The sequence below is a fragment of the Manis javanica genome, chromosome 3, assembly GCF_040802235.1.
Source record: "Manis javanica isolate MJ-LG chromosome 3, MJ_LKY, whole genome shotgun sequence".
NCBI lineage: Eukaryota > Metazoa > Chordata > Mammalia > Pholidota > Manidae > Manis > Manis javanica.
In genome coordinates, this window is record NC_133158.1 from 93,527,522 (window position 1) to 93,546,561 (window position 19,040).

The following is a 19,040-nucleotide window of genomic DNA, read 5'->3' on the forward strand; positions in this document are numbered from 1 at the left end:
AGTATTCCATGTGCACTTGAGAAGAATGTGTATTTTGCTGCTTTTGGGTGTAGACTTCTGCAGATGTCTATTATTGTCCATCTGTTCTAATGTGTTGTTCAGTGCCTCTGTCTCCTTACTTATTTTCTGTCTGGTTGATCTGTCCTTCAGAGTGAGTGGAGTGTTGAAGTCTCATAGAATAAATGCATTGCATTCTATTTCCCCTTTTAATTCAGTTAGTATTTGTTTCACATATGTAGGTGCCCCTGTGTTGGGAGCATATATATTTATAATGGTTATATCTTCTTGTTGGATTGACCCTTTTATCATTACATAATGTCCTTCTTTGTCTCTTGTTACTTTCTTTGTTTTGAAGTCTATTTTATTTGATACAAGTACTGCAACTCCTGCTTTTTTCTCCCTATTAGTTGCATGAAATATCGTTTCCATCCTTTCACTTTCAGTCTGTGTATGCCTTTGGGTCTAAAGTGAGTCTCTTGTAAGCAGCATATAGATAGGTCTTGTTTTTATTATCCATTCAGTAACTCTCTGTCTTTTGATTGGTGCATTCAGTCCATTTACATTTAGGGTACTTATCAATAGGTATGTACTTATTGGCATTGCAGTCTTTAGATTTGTGGTTACCCAAGGTTCAAGTTTAACTTGCTTACTATCTAAGAGTCTAATTTAACTCACTTTATATGCTATTACAAACACAATCTAAAGTTCTTTTTTTTAATCCCTTTCTTTTCCTTCCTCCTTCATTCTTTATATATTAGGTATCATATTCTGTACTCTTTGTCTATCCCTTGATTGACTTTGGGGATAATTAATTTATTTCTGCATTTGCTTCATAATTAGCTGTTCTACTTTCTTTACTGTGGTTTTATTACCTCTGGTGACAGCTATTAAACCTTAGGGACACTTCCATCTATAGCAGTCCCTCCAAAATACACTGTAGAGATGGTTTGTGGGATGTAAATTCTCTCAGCTTTTGCTAATCTGGAAATTGTTTAATTCCCCATTCAAATTTAAATGATATTCTTGCCGAATAAAGTAATCTTGGTCCCAGGCCCTTCTGCTTCATTGCATTAAATGCATCATGTCACTCCTTTCTGACCTTTAAGGTTTCTGCTAAGAAGTCTGATGGGCTTTCCTTTGTATGTGATTTTTATTTCTCTCTCTGACCACTTTTAATAGCCTGTCTTTATCCTTGATCTTTCCCATTTTAATTACTATATGTCTTGGTGTTGTCTTCCTTGGGTTCCTTGTGTTGGGAGATCTGTGCACCTCCATGGCCTGAGAGACTATCTTTTTCCTCAGATTGGAGAAGTTTTCAGCAATCACCTCCTCAAAGACACTTTCTATCTCTTTTTCTCTCTCCTCTTCTTCTGGTACCCCTATAATGTGAATATTGTTCCGTTTGGATTAGTCACAGAGTTCTCTCAATATTCTTTCTTTCTTAGAGATCCTTTTTTCTCTCTATGCCTCAGCTTCTTTGTATTCCTCTTCTTTAGTTTCTATTTCATTTATCATCTCCTACACCATGTCAAATCTGTTTTTAATATCCTCCTTTGTGTTCTTCAATGATTGGCTCTTCTACCAGAATTCATTCCTGAGTTCTTGAATATTTTTCTGTACCTCCATGAGTATTTTAATGATTTTTATTTTGAAATCCCTTTCAGGAATATTCATGAGGTCAGTGTCATTTAAATATTCCTCAGGAGTTGTGTTCATAATTTTACTTTAAACCAGGTTCCTTTGACATTTCATATTTGTATGTGGTTCCCTCTAGTGTTCAGAAGCTCTACTTTCTGGAGCTGCTCAGCCCTTGAAGCAATGTTGGGGGTCACAGGGGAGTGGCATTGCTGCCTGGGGAGAGAAAAGAGTTGTTTCTTGCTTCTTGGCTGCTATGCCTCTGTCCACTGCCTAATTAGTGGGCCAAGCACACAGGTATAAGCCTCTATGCTTTCCATTTGTAGTTGCTGTAGACTGGTCTTTCCTCTGGCTGGCCTAACACCAGGGTAGGTTTTGCCAGTTTTTGGGCCAGGTGGGGCTGGCTGGGAGAAAAACACAGTAAGCTGCATACCACACAAGGGGATCCTTGGAGCAGTGTAGCCAGCCAGGGAGCTGAGTGACTGAAGCTCATGAAAGCTCTCAACCTGCTGGGCAGAGTGCACCTGGACAATTTTGTCTACTTGTCCTTTCTCCTGAGCAGTAAACTCTGTGCAATCCTTGCCTTTTTAGCAGCCCTCTTGCTGATAGGAAGCCTCTCAGAATGCCCACCTTTCCTTTGTCCCAGAGTAGCTGGATATGGATCCTTGCTTTCCACAAGCAGCTGGAATTTCAGCCTCTCCAGGAATTCTACCTGTCTGAGCTTTCCAATCCCCTAATCACGAGAGTACCATGCATGCATCATGAAATGCAGGTTTGTGCTCCCAGAGAAAATCTCCAGAGTTAGGTATTAAGCAGTCCTGGCCTTCCACTCCCTCCCTCCTCTGTTTCTCTTCCTCCTGTGGATGATCTGGGGTGGGGAAAGGGCTTGGGTCCTGCCTGGCCATGGCTTTGGTATGTTACCCTGTTCCATGAGGTTTATTCTTTTCTCCAGGTGTAGGCAGTTTGGTGCAGTCCTTTTTCCTGGTGCTCTTTCAGGATAAGTTGTAGTAATTATAGTTTTGTATTATATGTGGTTTTAGGAGATAACCTCTGTCTCACCTCTCATGTCACCATCTTTAATCCTCCCTGCAATAGATTATTATAAAAAGAAAATTTCCTGGGTTTTCAAGGTGATCTATGCATCTCAGATTTTGAATTAAAAATACTTCAAGTACTCAGGTTTCCTTTATATCAGAAAACAGTTTTCTTCTCAAAATTTAATCTGTTAATACATTATAGCAAGAATAGAGTACCTTCAATTCATACACATTAGAAACATAGTTTAAGAATCATTTTATTTTTTCTAACAATATTTTTTAACACTGCTTTTTTAAGAGCAGTTTTAGATTCACAGCAAAATTGAAGGAAGGTGCCTATACCAACCCTACATACCCATATATTCCCCATCTCCACATATTCATAGCTTCTTCTCTGTATCAGTATCCCCACCAGAGTGGTAAGTACATTGTTAAAATTCATAAACCTATAGCTGACAGGTTGTAGTCACTGAACTGCATAGTTTACATCTTGGTTTGTTCTTGGTGTTGTACAGTCTGAGTTTGAACAAATGTGCTCACAGTTTTTGGAGTCAGAGATTTGGAAGGCTTGACTAGATGGTTTATGTCAAATTTATATGTCATAAACTGAAGTACCTGGGAATAAAAGATTAAAGTCTATGATGGTTTCTTCCCTCACATATGGAAGGTTGGACACCTTTCCTCTTCAATGTTATCTGCAGGTCACTCCATATTATCTCTTAAATGATAGAGAAGGGCTCCAAGCCATCAGCACAGAAGCTGTCAGTGCTTTACAAGCTATCTTGGAATTGATATGGTGTCTGTGTTTCACGCTACTATTGAACATAATAGTTACATATCCAAATTCTAACAGAGGGAAGAAAATCACTTTTCTCCACAGAAAAAGTGGCAAAGAATTTGTAGATCTCTTTAATCTATTTCAATGAAAGGCTTTTATTTCAAGTTATATGGTTTGGCAGAAATTCTGTGCATAATTGAAATCTGTATGTTATAAAATCTAAATACACATCTTCTTTATCCATTCATCTACTGATGGACACTTAGGTTGCTTCCAGTTCTTGGCTATTGTAAATAGTGCTGCTATCAACATAGGGGTGCATCTGTCTTTTTCAAACTGGAGTGCTGCATTCTTAGGGTAAATTCCTAGGAGTGGAATTCCTGGGTTTCAGAAGATTGGAGACGGTTGAGAATTAGGCTTGGGGTTGATTAATGATTGTGCATTGAGTCCCCTATACAGAATTTTATTGTTGTTAACCATTTGATCAATAAATATGAAGATGCCCTCTCAAAAAAAAATCTAAATATATTTAAAAGAACATACCGTGTTCTCTGATTATTCAGGAAAGTTAAATTCATTTATTACTTCTTTACCTCTTTAACTTTAAACAATAGAGTCATTAGAAACATTTATCTCATGGGTGTTTATTAGAAAGTGCATTCATGTACCTGTGATATTATCATGGCCACATAAAAATACTTATCTATAGTCACATAGACTGGCAAAAGTAGAAATGGCATATTTTCACTCATTATAAATATCTGTAAATATAAACTCATTAAAAATATCCAGAATAAATCAGTGCTGATGATTCAAAACAACTATAAATTTGTAACTTTTGAAAGAAAACAGAATTGTTAGTGAAAGACAGTCTAGTTCCCTTTAAAAATTTTAGGCACTCTTTTAAAAGTAAATAATATAGACTAAAACTTAAGTCTACTATTTCCCAAAAACAGCACATTTTGGTACTCTTCAAGACCATTACTTTATTATTATAAAATTATCATTGTATATAGCAGCAATTTACCAAACACTATTATATATCAGGCACTGGAATATAAACTTTACCTACACCAGCTTATATAATCCTCTTACCCTAAAGCTATACATCATTTGCTTCTTCATTAAATGACATTTTGAAATCACTAATATTAATTTAAAATTGATGCTGGGAGATTTCTCTGTTTAAACAAGTGACAATCTGGTTCATCAACATGGAGGAAAATAAATTTCATTTATACAGGAGGGAAATGTAACAAAATGAAATCCTGACAGTGCTTTGCAAATATTTTTTCTATTTTTAACCTGGAAGGACTTTCTTAAAACAAAAAAATAGAAATAGCAAAAAAGGTAAGCACTAAATAATTTAGGGAAATATTAGAATTATTAGAAATTATTAGAAATATAATGAAAATTCCATAGACTGCAGATACCAGAACAAATATAATTTAAAAATAAATAAAAACACAATAAAACAACTTTAAGGAAACACAATAAATCCACAGAACAGAAAGAAAGATAAAACCAAAATGTTTAATATACTGTCCCAGACCCCTACAACTCCCTTCTGTCCCCATACAAATAAAGTTTCAAGACTATAGTGATACTTGACAATGGGGACTTCAGATGATATACCAATGTCCATAGAGTTTGACAATGTAAAATACATTTTGAATCCAGTTTTAACTGACATCATATCCATTGTTCTTTCCAATTGGAGCCCAGTGCTTCTCTAATTTATAGTTCTCTTTTATGTTGTCTATTCCAGCCATTTGAGTAATTGATTCAAAGTCAATAAATAGCTGCATTCTAGAAGTCCTTAATTATTTAGGCATTATTTTGTCTCTAAAGTTTTCATTTTATACTTTTTTTCCAAAAAGGAAAACTTGCTAAGAGACAGAGAAGGGGGTGAGGGAAAAGGGCATTAAACATGAACATAAGTACAAACAATTACAAAAACAATAATAGCCTTAAATTTACTCAGTCTTGACATTTAATCTTTCCAGAGATTATTGTGAGAGTGATATGTGTGCAGTGCTGTGCATACCACTTAATAATCTCTTTGTTTTTGTTTTATAGTATATCATAGTTGTCTTTACAAATTCTAAAGATTTAATTGTTATCTATACCTATCTATATCCATTAATCATGAGGTCTTTCCTCTGCACATCCCGTCCTTTGTTCTTTTGTCTCTTTTGTTTCTTATTGAATTGCAAAAGTTATTTATATACAAAGGCTTTCTCATGTTGTATGTCATATCTCTTACAATTATATCTATTCAGTTTGTAATTTTCATCTTTAATTTTATTTAATGGTTTTTTAAATTTTATGAACAAAAGATTTGAATTTTTTATATAGTTAAGTGCGTCATCTTTTTCCTTTATGATATATGCCTTTTGTACTATCTCTTCAGGTGTTCAATGTGTATTAAGGATGACTGGTAGTTTTAAAATGAAACTGGATGCACGAGTATTAAGCATAAGTATTTAGTGCTTTTAGGTAGGTGTAACCTCAGGGAACAATTCTTATTTCCACCTGTGCTAGTTTGAGAATTGCTCCTGAATTTGCAGACAGAGATTAATTTGTAATTTGACCTTTCTTTTCTTTTTCCTTCCCTAATTTCCTTGTACAAATATTTATTGATAACATTCTACACACTGAACATTTATAACATCGGAAGGTGAATGAGACATATACCCTAACCTTAATGCACATAAAATGTTAAGTTGACATTATACCATCACTATTCATTTTGATATTAAAAAGTGATGACATGAATGACATTTTTAAACTATGTGCTTTTGCTGAACATATTGAGTTCTGGGTGACTATTCCAAAATAAATTGTAGAGGATGTCATGTGGTTTTTTATTTTGTTTTTGCTTTTAGTTTGTCTCTGCCCCTGATTAAGTATTTGACTCTTGGCAAAGCTTTTAACCTCTGTGTATCTACTTAAAGGTTTGGAAAATAAAAGGATTCTTGATTTCTAAGCCCATTACAGCCAGTAAAACTTGTAACATGCAGTTAGTATAAGAAACATATGTATACTAGCTAGTAGGGCCTACTTTATAAGACTGAAATACAACTATAATTCTGTCTCTCCTATGTGTCCTATTAATCACTCAGTCCTCAACATGCAATCTTATTAGAAATCCTCACAATCCAAAATTGTCTCAAAATACTGGAGCTTACATTGACAACAGTGCTACTCCAGTTTCTAATTTCCAAATCGAGAAAGAAGTTTCATTGTTATAGTTGGTCCTGACTTTTAGGTGCTTTGCTATTTATATTGTTGTCATTTTTGCTGTTGAAAACTGGTCACTTATAACCTCTGGCTTGTTCTCCAATCTTGCTCTTCCCATTCTTGCTTAGGCCTCAGGGATCTCAAGGTTTGAAGTGCTCTAAATTTACAGTCATGTTCAGCATACAAAGCACAGATTCAATGATAGTGTATCTAGATGTTGAAGGTTTCCACCTCAACCCCCTGTGAGCTGGGACTAGTGCTTCTCTAGAAACCTCTAAGCTTGAAACTGTGTCTAAAGTCTATATAGATGATCTTCTTCTTTCTTGGTATGCCCTATATTAAAATTTTTTAACTCTTGTCTTGCTAACACTCACCAGTTGGAACCATCTCATTCATCAGGGTTTGCAGAGTAACATTAAAGCTTATAAAGAAACCAACCTTAATCGTTCCTGAGACATTTCCCTGACTTATGTGAAAATTTGCTCATCTCTTTCTCAGTGAACAGCCCTGTATGGGATGGAGTGTAATTGCCAACTTCACAAGAAGGTCTTGAATTTCTTTCCCTCAGAAATATTATCATGCCTACTAAACTTACATTTACAAGATTAAAAGCTGCTTTTCAGAGAACTATAAGAAAGAATTCTAAGGAAAGTTTATCCACAAAAGCAAACACTTCTGGAAGCATCTTTTGAAAGATCATATATTAGATACATACATATACACATAGGAACAGTAATATATAAAACTCTAGAAAAGTAAGGTAAAAGAATGTCATTTATATAATTTCAATATGAATTGTTTCAGTCAAGATTAGGGTTGTTAGTAGGACATACAAAATTCTCAATAGGTGATAAAAAGTACAAGCGTATGCTTTACACATTAGTTGCATAGTTACCAAGTTACCTTTTTGGTATGTAATGATAATGAATATTCTGGAGTTGCACAAAACAAAATATAGAATCTTAAAAACTTGATATTGAAGAAAGGAAATATCCCCCCAATAAAACACTTGTGTAAAGTTCTGTAAATGAACAAAATTAAATCCTACTATCCAGAAATATAAATATGTTGCTAATTAAGAAAACAAAACATAATATTCATAAAGCCAGGACTGTAGTGATCTTTAGCATGGATAGATGTTATTATTACTGGGAAAAATATTGAGAGTCCTTTGGGATCTTGGGAATGTGCTATTCCTGGACACAGGTGATAATACCAGTGTTTAGAATGATTTTCCATCATTTTTGTGTGGTATTTATGCATATTAATAAAAAACAAAGTGTTAATTTTATTCTGTTTACAAAAGTTTAACATAAATATTTCAAGCAAATTCAAGACTTTTCTATATAAGGTGTTTATGGTCTATTCAAATTCTGGGACATACACTCAGCGGTAACTCCAGACAGCTCCTCAAAGTGTAGCATGTAGAGGAGAGCGTACAGATGAGAAGACTTCAGGGGCATTTGGTGCCAATGCTTCAGTAGAACTGCTAAGAATAATTTTAATATGATGTTAAGATAAACTTCATTTTTTGGTACACAAGTTAATCTATGCTCTAAAATTTATATATTAACTTCATGAAATATGTTAATGATCAAATTATCTGTTGCAGAACGTTAGAAAGCAATGAATTATACTTTAACAATGCTGCTATTATTTGTTTCTATTTGGTATTCTCTGATAAAAAATATAAAGAAATTGTTTTCTGAAGGTAATTTGTATAATAAAACCATAAAATATCTCAATACAGGAGGCTTTTTTTTTTTCTGTTCTTCCCTTTCATGCAAAAATGTGGAATACTGAAGACCCAGTTCATCTAAATTCTGTGACTGAGTCCTTAGACTGAGCCTTAGGCCTTCATACTTTTTGTCATTTTATTGTGAAAAATGTTCTCCTAAGAATCCATGTAATCCACTTAAGTTATCAAGATGTTTGTTACAAAAAAATTTCTGGAAAAGCAATTAAAACCTTAACTTCATATATCTATACAATCTAGTCTGGCTCATAAGTGGTTAAAACTAAAACATCTTAATTTTAAAATGTCAGTGTTACAAAGAGTTTAGAATTGTTCTAACAGGCTTCTCTTTAGATAAAACTGAGCATAGCAATGGTCAATAATGAAACAACTACAATTAGAACTGCCTATTCCTCAAAGAATCAGTGGAGACTTAGCCATGCATCTTACTGAGAAAAGTCAGTATAGTGATTAGAATGGATACAGATTACTTGCAACTCTTCTTATATGTATGAATGCATATATACCTATACCCACATACACTCACATGTTATATTTTAGGGCTTTAGAAAAATATATTAAATTGATTTCATATTTCTCAACACATAAATTTTGTCACCAGCATAATATTCATTTGTAGGAAAAAGAAATTGTAATTGAACTGAGTTACTTCTTCTGTGAAATTCAAATGCTATTTGTGCCAAGTTGCTTTGCACATAGGAAATGTTGTCTATTATTTATTCCTTAAATCAGGTGTAATTTGTTGTTTGATAATATTGAAATGGTATATACTTGATATCATTGGATTTAATAATCCTGTATTATACTTATATTTATTGTATAAATTGTATACATTTCTAATATACAGGGCTCAAATAAGGAATCAAAATGCACTCTATTTCTAGTAGAGAGAGATTTAACACAATGTAAGGAATTAGAGGTATGCACAAACTTTGTGGAAGAAATATCAGATGGTTACTTTTAGGAAATCTACAAGTCTAAGCATTGACAGAATGCTTCCATCATAATGGAAATTTCCCAGGAACCTGCCATAAAAAAGCAGGTAATTTTCAGAGGAATCACTCAATTGCTGGAAGCCACTGCCAATGATCTTCGATGTCTGCTGAGAATAATGAATTATCCCTCAATCCTAACTTCCAAATCATGTGCATTCTTCTGATTGGTGACATCTAACCATCCAGGAAGCATATAATGAAAGGGATTCCTGGGAATATGGTTCAGTGCTCTTCCTATAGTATTGAGAAAAATAATGTATAAGGAGCATCAAGTAGGAAATAAAAAATACAGATCAGCCTTCAAATATTATAAGCTTAGAGTGATTATTATTTTCTGGAGGTACGTTTTTTATTATATTTTAAGCTGATTAATTGGTATTACTGTCTAATTAAGCTGAAATATAAAAATATGCTTAAGTATGTGCAGGTAAAATTGCACATAAAATTTCTACAATCTCTCGTCTGGCCTTAGTGCATCTCCATATGAACAGGCGTTTGCAAGGGGTGGAGAGAAGTAGTCTATCTCCATATCAGTGGGTAAATTATCTGGGCAAGGGAGGGCTTATCTGGACCTGAAAGGTTGGGGAGAGTATTCGCCCTCTTCTGCCGCAGCAGGAGAGTGTGAGACTGGACAAATTCCTTGTAAGTAATAAGCGGGTTTTAAACTTTATTTCTCCCTTTGATTTCGATTTCAAACGCGTTTTGCCCCGGGATTTCCCTTCCCCGGATTTGTAGTATGACACTTGTTCTATTGCTATATTTTTAGAGATAATAAACATATGATGTGATAAAGACACTACTACATAATTGGCATGCTTGTGAGTGTATTTTAATTATTCTATAGCCAAATATAAATCGTTGTCATAATGTTGTTAGAAGAGAATATACTCATATTAGATATTATTGTGATACAGAATGGGTGAGTTATTCTGTTCTTTTGTGGAATTCCAAGATATGAATTTTTCCAGTGAATATATTTTATTTTAGCTTAGTCAACATAAATATTCTTTGTGAATCTGAAGTAATACTGTGATTTCAAGATGGTGAGAAAAGTGTACACTGCAGTCCATCCACATCGATCCTAGAAGTGAACAATTAAAAAAAAAGATAGAGAAATAAAGAAATGGATACATTAGAAATCAAGAAGAAAAAATCTTGAAGAGCTAGAAATTGTGATAAATCCTTAAAAGAGTAAAGACTGACCATTTCTGCTAGAAGTCATAGGCTGGGATAAACACGTTAGTTTCCTGCCACATAACATTAGTTCAACACCAAGAGAGCTCTAGGTATAGACCTGATAAAGCAAGGAATCAGGATGGGGGGAACAGAAAGAAATCCCAACAAATTACTTAGTTTTATTACTATAATGGGAGGCATTAATAAAGAAAAAGGAGATCTGTCACTATGCAGGAACAGTAAGAAAAGGAGCTTGGATGCAAGAGACAGAACAATGATCCATGTGACTAATGCCTCATTTATTTTTATGACACTAAAGATGGAATATTTCTGATCCTTAGCAAGATAACTAAAATTTTGGACTTGTAGACATGGATGTTGGCTTTGTTTCCTGTGATTATCAGTGGACTCCATACATAAAGGCAGAAAACAGTCTAACAGTTGTAAGAGTTCAAAAGCAAAAGACATGAACTCACAGGAGGTATGAACTCTTATGACTTCAATGCTATGAAAAACAGTAAACAAGCTCAAAAAATGAAGACTACACATTGAAATAGAGATGATAGAGTAATCAGTAGAGAAGATCAAAATAAATTTATTATTCATAAAGAGATTAAGGTAAATATTGTCCTTATCACAGAAGAACAGTTATATATGAAAGGATTTATGTATGTAAAAAAAGCATACTAGTGATCATAGGCACTACACAATATACAATATGAATTAGATAATATATAAAATGTAGAATATCACTCATTAGAACAATAAATACAGCTGAAGTAGAGATAATGGCTAGGTGGAGAAATTGCCTCAGAATGCAGTACAAAAAAAAAAGATGAAAAGTTTTAAAGAAGGGTTAGAGAGAAATATATGACATCTTTGAGGCTGCCCAGTAATTAGTTTGCCTCTTCTCTACCTCTAAGTATAAAACAATTGAGAAATAAAAAAAGATGTAAAGTATAAGGAGGCCAAATTCTCACCTTTTTCATTGATATTACCTGGGAGGGTTTGGAGTTTGATGTACAGGCTAATTGTTGTAGCTATGCGAACATCAGAATCAGGCCATTTATTCACCCAGTCGCGGGGGACACTGACCCCCGGAGGACACTTTCTGTAAGCACAACTATATTGACTGTATGGCGAAGAGTATCAGAAAACAAGTTTACTCTGGGCAGATCAGAAAGAAGAGAGATGACCAGGTCTTTTTTTCCAAATTCACAAATCAAGAGAGTCACTAGTAGGAGAAGGATTGAAGTTGTCCAAGCATTTTCCAAAAATTTAGTTTCTTCAACATGGAAATATATCAAAATTTTGGACAAACATTTTTCCCAATCAATACACACTATACATTTTAAAATAACACTTATCTTATAGGAGTTCCAGAAGAGATGATATAGAAAACACATGAAAAGTAATAAAATCAAGGCCCCAAGAAAGACAATAACAAAGATATATGCAAATAAATACATCTATCTGTATATAAATATGCCATATATATGCATATATATATAAACACACATATATGCATACACACACATACACACACAAGTATTTACATACACCTACTTTGTATGTAGTTCAACTTCAGATCATCAAGAAAGAAAACCAAATGACAAGAGTTACCTAGGGAATGCGTGTGGGAAAGATTGCCTACAAACATATGGCAACAGACTTCATATCAACTAATGACACAAGAGGAGAATGAAATAAGGTCTTCAAAGATCTGAGGGGAGATAACTTTGAACATTGACTACTATATCTAAAAGAAACAATTACTGGAATATGAGGTAAACAAAATGATAGTATTTTCATGAATATTGAGAATCAAAGAGTATAACCTGTAATCCTTGTTTGAAAGAATTATGAAAGGATATTCTTCAGAAAGAAGAGGAAAATAAATACACTTTGAGGAAGCTATTGACCATCTTCACAAATACAGTACTGGAATGGGGAATTCCTTTGACATTCACCTCTAAGTCTTCCTAAGTGGCATAAAAAAAAAAATCTGGTGCTAGGGACATTCAGAACATTCTTATTACCTTAGTCTCTGCATTTCAAGGACTATGGATTGCTTTGCAGATTTAAATTTAAGTTAAATTTTCTGCTAAGTGTCAATGTCACATGCTCTCTCATAAATAGGTTTTTACTGCATAATTACATTTAGATTAATGCATTTCTGTTAGTAGTAAGTATTAAAATAATGTACAAGGAAATATATTAAAACTTAGAAATTCACATTCTTAATAAAATATTTTCTAGTATCTGGAAAAAATAAGCCATTAATGGATAGCAGGGGAAGTGAAACAATATATAAATAACTTACTCTGTAACTTATCATTGGAATATTCACATGGCCATTCATACTTTATAAATATTGCTTTGGAGGCCAATATTTCACAATGGTTAGGGCATTATTTTAGTAATAGGCATATCCGATTCTAGTCAGGGTTACAATTTCCTGGAATCTGACCTTGAGCATGTGACTTAACCCTACTGAGTTCAATGCTTTCACCTCAGATAGGTATGTTCTGAAGATCCATTCAAGTGTGTACTCCCAGTCTTACCCACTATTCTTTTAACCTGTTTTATTTTTCTTCATAATTATCACTACCTGACACTTCATTACTCATATTTTCTGTCAACCCAACTAGAATGTGAATTCCATCAGACACTGGACTTCCTGATCTAAAGGCCAATAAGTGACTGAAGCATAGTAATCACATGCTAATTATTTAGTAAAGATATGAATGAATATTTGAATGAATAAATGTCCTAAAAGGGATTATGTGAAATCATTTTCTCTTCTTCTTATTAAAAAATACATTTGCAACAACTGCACAATAACTTATTGTTTCTTATTTGTAAAACTTGAAGGAAATTCCTCCAAAAATAACAAACAATATTATAACATGTTTTTGCTAATATTACCTCCTCACACAGATAGTGGAGTAGAAAATTGTTGTAATGTTTTGCAGACTGATTCTCCGGTAAAATGTGTGCATTTGTGTGTGTGTGTGTGTGTGTGTGTGTGTGTGTGTGTGTGTGTGTATGTATGTATATAGACAGATACAGACATAGGTAAAATATAGATATTCAGGAAGAGTCGGACCTATAAAGTGAGTACCAGGAATCTTGAGTTCTAGCTTATATTGCTCCTTCTTTAAGTTGTCTTTTAAATAAATTTTTTTCTTTTCTTTCAGCACTGCTTAATTTGTGAAAATAGAAACAGATAGTTTTGCCAGGCAACAGCTGAAGTCATGGCAGGAGGGGAATTACCTTAATTACACCACTGGTCTGAATGGTAGGGACCAATAGTGGCTAGAGTCATATGAGCAATTGGTCATGCTGTTTTCCCATGCCATCTGTGTACTAATGAGAGTGGTGGCCAGGATAATGGCAATCAGACTGTTGCAAGTAACAGCACTTCGGTCTGATCTTTATGTATGGTTATTTGGAGAATATGTAAATCAAAAAAGTCCTTAATTAGCATTCTCAAATTCTTCTTACCCCTCCCTGTGTAATCCTGCAGCTTCTTCGTTCCCCCTTGAATATTCACATGCAATTCCTCAAATACTTTTTCCCCCAGATACAACTTTCAGAAGTAAATTATATTCAGGGTTTTTAATCAAGGATGGATTTTACTTTTTTTGTGATTGCAGGGATGACACCAACAGAGCAAACACTCAAAAGCAACTACTTTCAAACAGCATGCCACAGGACATAGGGGGAACACATTTGATAATAAGAGATTTTGTAATTTAGAAATCATTTGTTAAATTGACAATCTCTAGGAGGTGTTCTATTGCTGTTCTTTACTCTAACTTCTTGTTTATTACTTTAGCAATTAACCTTATTTTGTTAAAGTTAAAGAAATAATCAATCTGCAAGTTTCTCATGTTTCCCTTATTCTGGTAGTGGTGGAGTGTGTGTGGAGATATGGAAATATTTGACTCTTCTACAATAAAGATTTGTCCTGGCTATGCTTTTTGAAGACTCATTCCAGAAACCTAAAATTATGATAAAATTATCATTTTTATTAGAATAATTTTATGACCAGTGTTCAGTCCCATGTTAAATAGAGACCCCCAAAAAAGAATAGAAGATATTGGATTGGAAAGATCATAAGCACTAATACTGAAACTAGGCAATTTAAAGTACTGAATATAGCCAGATAAAAATTAGGATCATTTTATATAAAGGGAATTATTTAAAATTTACATTTCAAAGCCCAAGTTAATTTTTATGGAATGAACAGAGTATCATACTGTTCTCTTGTATCAACTACAGCTTAAAATACTACATTTTGTAGTAATATAAGAAAACTTTTCAAGCCATGAAAGAGACAGTTAACAAAGAGCATTGACTGAAAAGAACAAAGAAATTAACCAATTTTACAAGTAAAATCTTTACATGTGAAATTATTTGTAAATTCATTGCATATCATGCCATCACCTTGCAATTTTGGTCATTTTTAATCAGCAACATTTTAATATTAGTAGCTTTCTGGAGATACAGCGACCTAGTTACTAATGCCTTATTTCATTCAAAATAAAATGTCCCCCTCTGAGATCCTCTCTAATGTGTGTACATGCCCTCCCCAGTTTTTTCTGGTATTATCAATTGTTTTTATCAGCCATTGTCAGAATCTGATGCATTTCCTGTTGTTATGTTTTCTTCCTTTAAGTACAACTATTTCGGCCATATCTCCTAATGTCAAAAGATACTTTGTAGTAAATTTTGTTCTTAAAGCAATGTGATACATGGTAAAGTGAATAATAACTGTGTTCTGATTTTTAAACATCTTAATAGTTTCTTTTACTGGATTATCCATAGATTATTCTTTGGAAGGTAGTTTAATGTCACACTTTGACACAGATATGAGGAACACATTTTAAGCTATTCTTGGTTGGTTCTCTGTATTACAACACTCATAATTCCTCTTTATTAAAATCTATTTTTCTTGAACACAAATATCCCTCTCTCCTATTCTATGAAAATAATTTCCAGAAAACTCCTTATTTTCTACATGTTGGGGATAGTGGTATAATTTTGCAAGCTCATGCCAGGATTAATGGCTTATAATTAAAATGTTAAATTTCAGGCAATGGTGTATTCACCATTGCTTTTATTAACTCATGTTTAAATAAAAGTCATATACTTTTCTATGCAAGGATAGTCAATACTAGTTTATGCATGGATATATGCACACTATATCCTTGATTTTCTACATATTTTTTCACTTAGAGATAGTCTCAGTCTATCTCATTATCTGCCTATCTCTACATCATACACATATAGATTATTGCAAAACTATAGTATCAGGATTCAATCTATCATAATTAATATTCTGGTCAACATTAATAATCATCTCATGCAATTACAGAGAAAAGAATCAAGAATATCAAACATTTCTTAGTTTTCATACTTTTATTTCACTTGACAAATTTATACCAGTGTATAAGAAAGTTTGGGTCTCTCCTTCAGTAGATTACCTGTAAAATCTGCAGTGAATGTTGCCAACCTTGAAAATATAGGTTAGGAACAAAGAGAAACTAGTAACCATGAATGTATCATAAACCTGTCATCAGATATCACTAAGGGGGCCCAGTTTTATAAACGAATGACATGTATATATAGCCAACAGCATTGCCTGCCACAGAATAGGTTCCACATACTCTTTAAGGGTTGGTTTTTCAAACTCCTCTTAACTAAAAACTATCTTGTTAATATTTATATCCACAGGTCTTATCAGAGTACCTCAAAGAGAACACATGTGACAAATAGTTGTTGTAAGCAAGTTGTTACCTGAGTGAGAAATATCCATTCAAAGCAGCCCCTCCTTTTTCTTTCTTCTGTGTGCAATGGTATTTGGTTTGATTTATATATAGAATGTATTATTTTCTGTATTTTTGTTTAGATTTATAATTGCTTCTGTTTGTTAGTAAATTCACTTGCAGGCTCTTGGGGGAATCTTTGCAGATCTCTGATTCATAAATAATATTTAGTTTATTATAATGATTCATTTAAGATTATGTTTAAAGTATTTTGCATTGAGACACAATGTGAAAGTCAAAATGGTTTTACTTGAATAAAAAAACTCAAGAGCAGTGACTAAAAATTGTTTGTTGATCTTATTGTAAAATTTTCTGTAAACACTGGCACACATAATGGTGAATGGCATTGTAGAAGGTTAATTTATATTAAAGGTAGTAACTTTTTTCTTATGCCATGCAGCTAAGTAGCATTCTTTCATTCAGAGGCTTAGGAAACTGCTTCCCATTTTTAGCACTACGAAAGACCTGATTAGTACAAATAGAGTGAACTTAATATCTTATAAATTATAGATTTAAATTCCCATAATGAAAAAAAGGTGGAGTAGCAGTACTTATGTCAAACAAAATAGAGTTTAAAATAAAGACTCTGAGAGGCAATGAAGGACATTATATAAAGATTAAGGGCTCAGTTCAGCAAGAAGATATAACAATTATAAATATCTATGCACACAACAGAGGAATTTGTTTATATATTAACAAATACAAAAGAAGAAATTGACAGAAATATAATAGCCGACTTTAACATCCTACTTGCATCAATGGATAGATCATCTAGACAGATAATCAACAAGGAAACAGTGGCTTTGAAATGACACATTAGAATAAATGGGCTTAACAGATATATACATATAATATTACATCCCAAAATAGTGGAATACACATTCTTTTTGAATGTACAAGGAACATTCTCTAGAATAGACCACATGTTAGGCCACGAGGCAAGTAGCAATAAATGTAAGAAGATTAAAATCACATCAAGGATCTTTTCTAACCACAGCAGTATGAAACTGAATATCAACTATAAGAAAACAACAGGGAAAAACACAAATGTGTGGAGGCTAAACAGTATGCCGTGAAACAAACAATGGGTCATTAAATAAATAAAAGAGGAAATCAAGAGATACTTGGAGAATAATGAAAATAGAAATACTATTGTTTGAAATCCTTGGTTTGCAGGTAAAATAGTTCTAAGAGGGAAGTTTATAGAAATATAGGCCTACCTTAAGAAGCAAGAAACACCTCAAATAAACAATCTAATCCTACAACCAAAGGAACTAGAAAAATAAGAACAAACAAAGCCCAAAATTAGTAGAAGGAAGGAAATAGTAAAAAAAAAAAAAAAAGAGGCTAAAAAAAAGCAAACCAAAAGATCAAGGAAACTAAGAACTGGTTCCTTGAAAAAACAAGCAAAATAGATCACCTTTAGCTAGACTCATTAAGGAAAAAAGAGGGCTCAAATAAATAAAATTAGAAATGAAAGAGAGGTTACAACCAACAGCACAGAAATACAATGATTATAAATGATTAGTATGAAAAATTATATGCCAATAAATTGGATAATTTAGAAGAAATGAATACATTCCTAGAAACATACAATCTTTCAAGACCAAATCAGGAAAAAATAGAAAGTTTGAACAGACCAGTTACTAGTAACGAAATTGAATCAGTAATCAAAAATTCCTAACAAACAGAAGTTCAGAACAAGATGGCTTCACAAGTGAATTCTACGAAGTATTTAAAGAAGAGTTAATATCTGTACTATTCAGACTATTCCAAAACAATTGAAGATGAAGAAAAGCTTCTAAATTCATTCTGTGAGGCCAGCATCACCCTGATACCAAACAAAACAAAGACTACAAAAAAAGAAAGTTACAGACCAACATTCCTGATGAAAACTGATGCAAAAGTGCTCAACAAATTGTTAGCAAACAAAATTAAGAAATGATGAAGTAAGTAGGGTTTATCCAGGGATTCAAGGATGTTTCAATGTCCTCAAATTAATCAATGTGATACACTAACAAAAGGAAGGATATAAATGATATGATCATCTCAATAGGTGCTAAAAAAGCATTAGACAAATTTCAACATTTACGACTAAAAACTCTCAACAAAGTGGGTAGAGTGGGCACATATCTCAACATAATAAAAATAAAGGTCATATATGACAAGCGTATAGCCAACAACATATGGAATGGCAAAAAAACTGAAGCTTTTCCTCTAAGATCAGAAACAAGACAAAGAACTTTCACCACTTTTATTTAACATAATCCTAGAAGTCCTAGCCATAGCAATCAGAAATCAGACAAGAAAAAGAAAAAAATCATCCAAGCTGATAAGGAGTAAGTAATGTCACTATTTTCAGATGACATGATATTATATGTAGAAAGCCCTAAAGAGCCCACCAAAAATTATTAGAATTAATAAATTAATTCAGTGAAGCAACAGGATACAAAAATCAATATACAGAAATCTGTTGCATTTGAATATACAAATAATGCACTGGCAGAAAGAGAAATTAAGAAAACAATCCCATTGACAATTCCATCAGAATGAATAAAATACCTAGGAAAAAATCTAAGAGGGTTA

The 19,040-nt window shown here is 33.2% G+C and overlaps 1 long non-coding RNA gene across 1 annotated transcript in view; it reads right to left on the reverse strand.

Annotated features, from left to right (window-relative positions):
- Positions 1 to 5,010: 5,010 nt before the first annotated feature.
- The window catches only part of LOC108394674 (uncharacterized), a 50,332-nt gene continuing 36,302 nt past the window's right edge, over positions 5,011 to 19,040 (reverse strand). Inside the window, exon 3 of the long non-coding RNA XR_001852486.3 lies at positions 5,011 to 8,182. This is a non-coding gene — a long non-coding RNA (uncharacterized lncRNA). The remainder of the gene's footprint in view (positions 8,183 to 19,040) is intronic.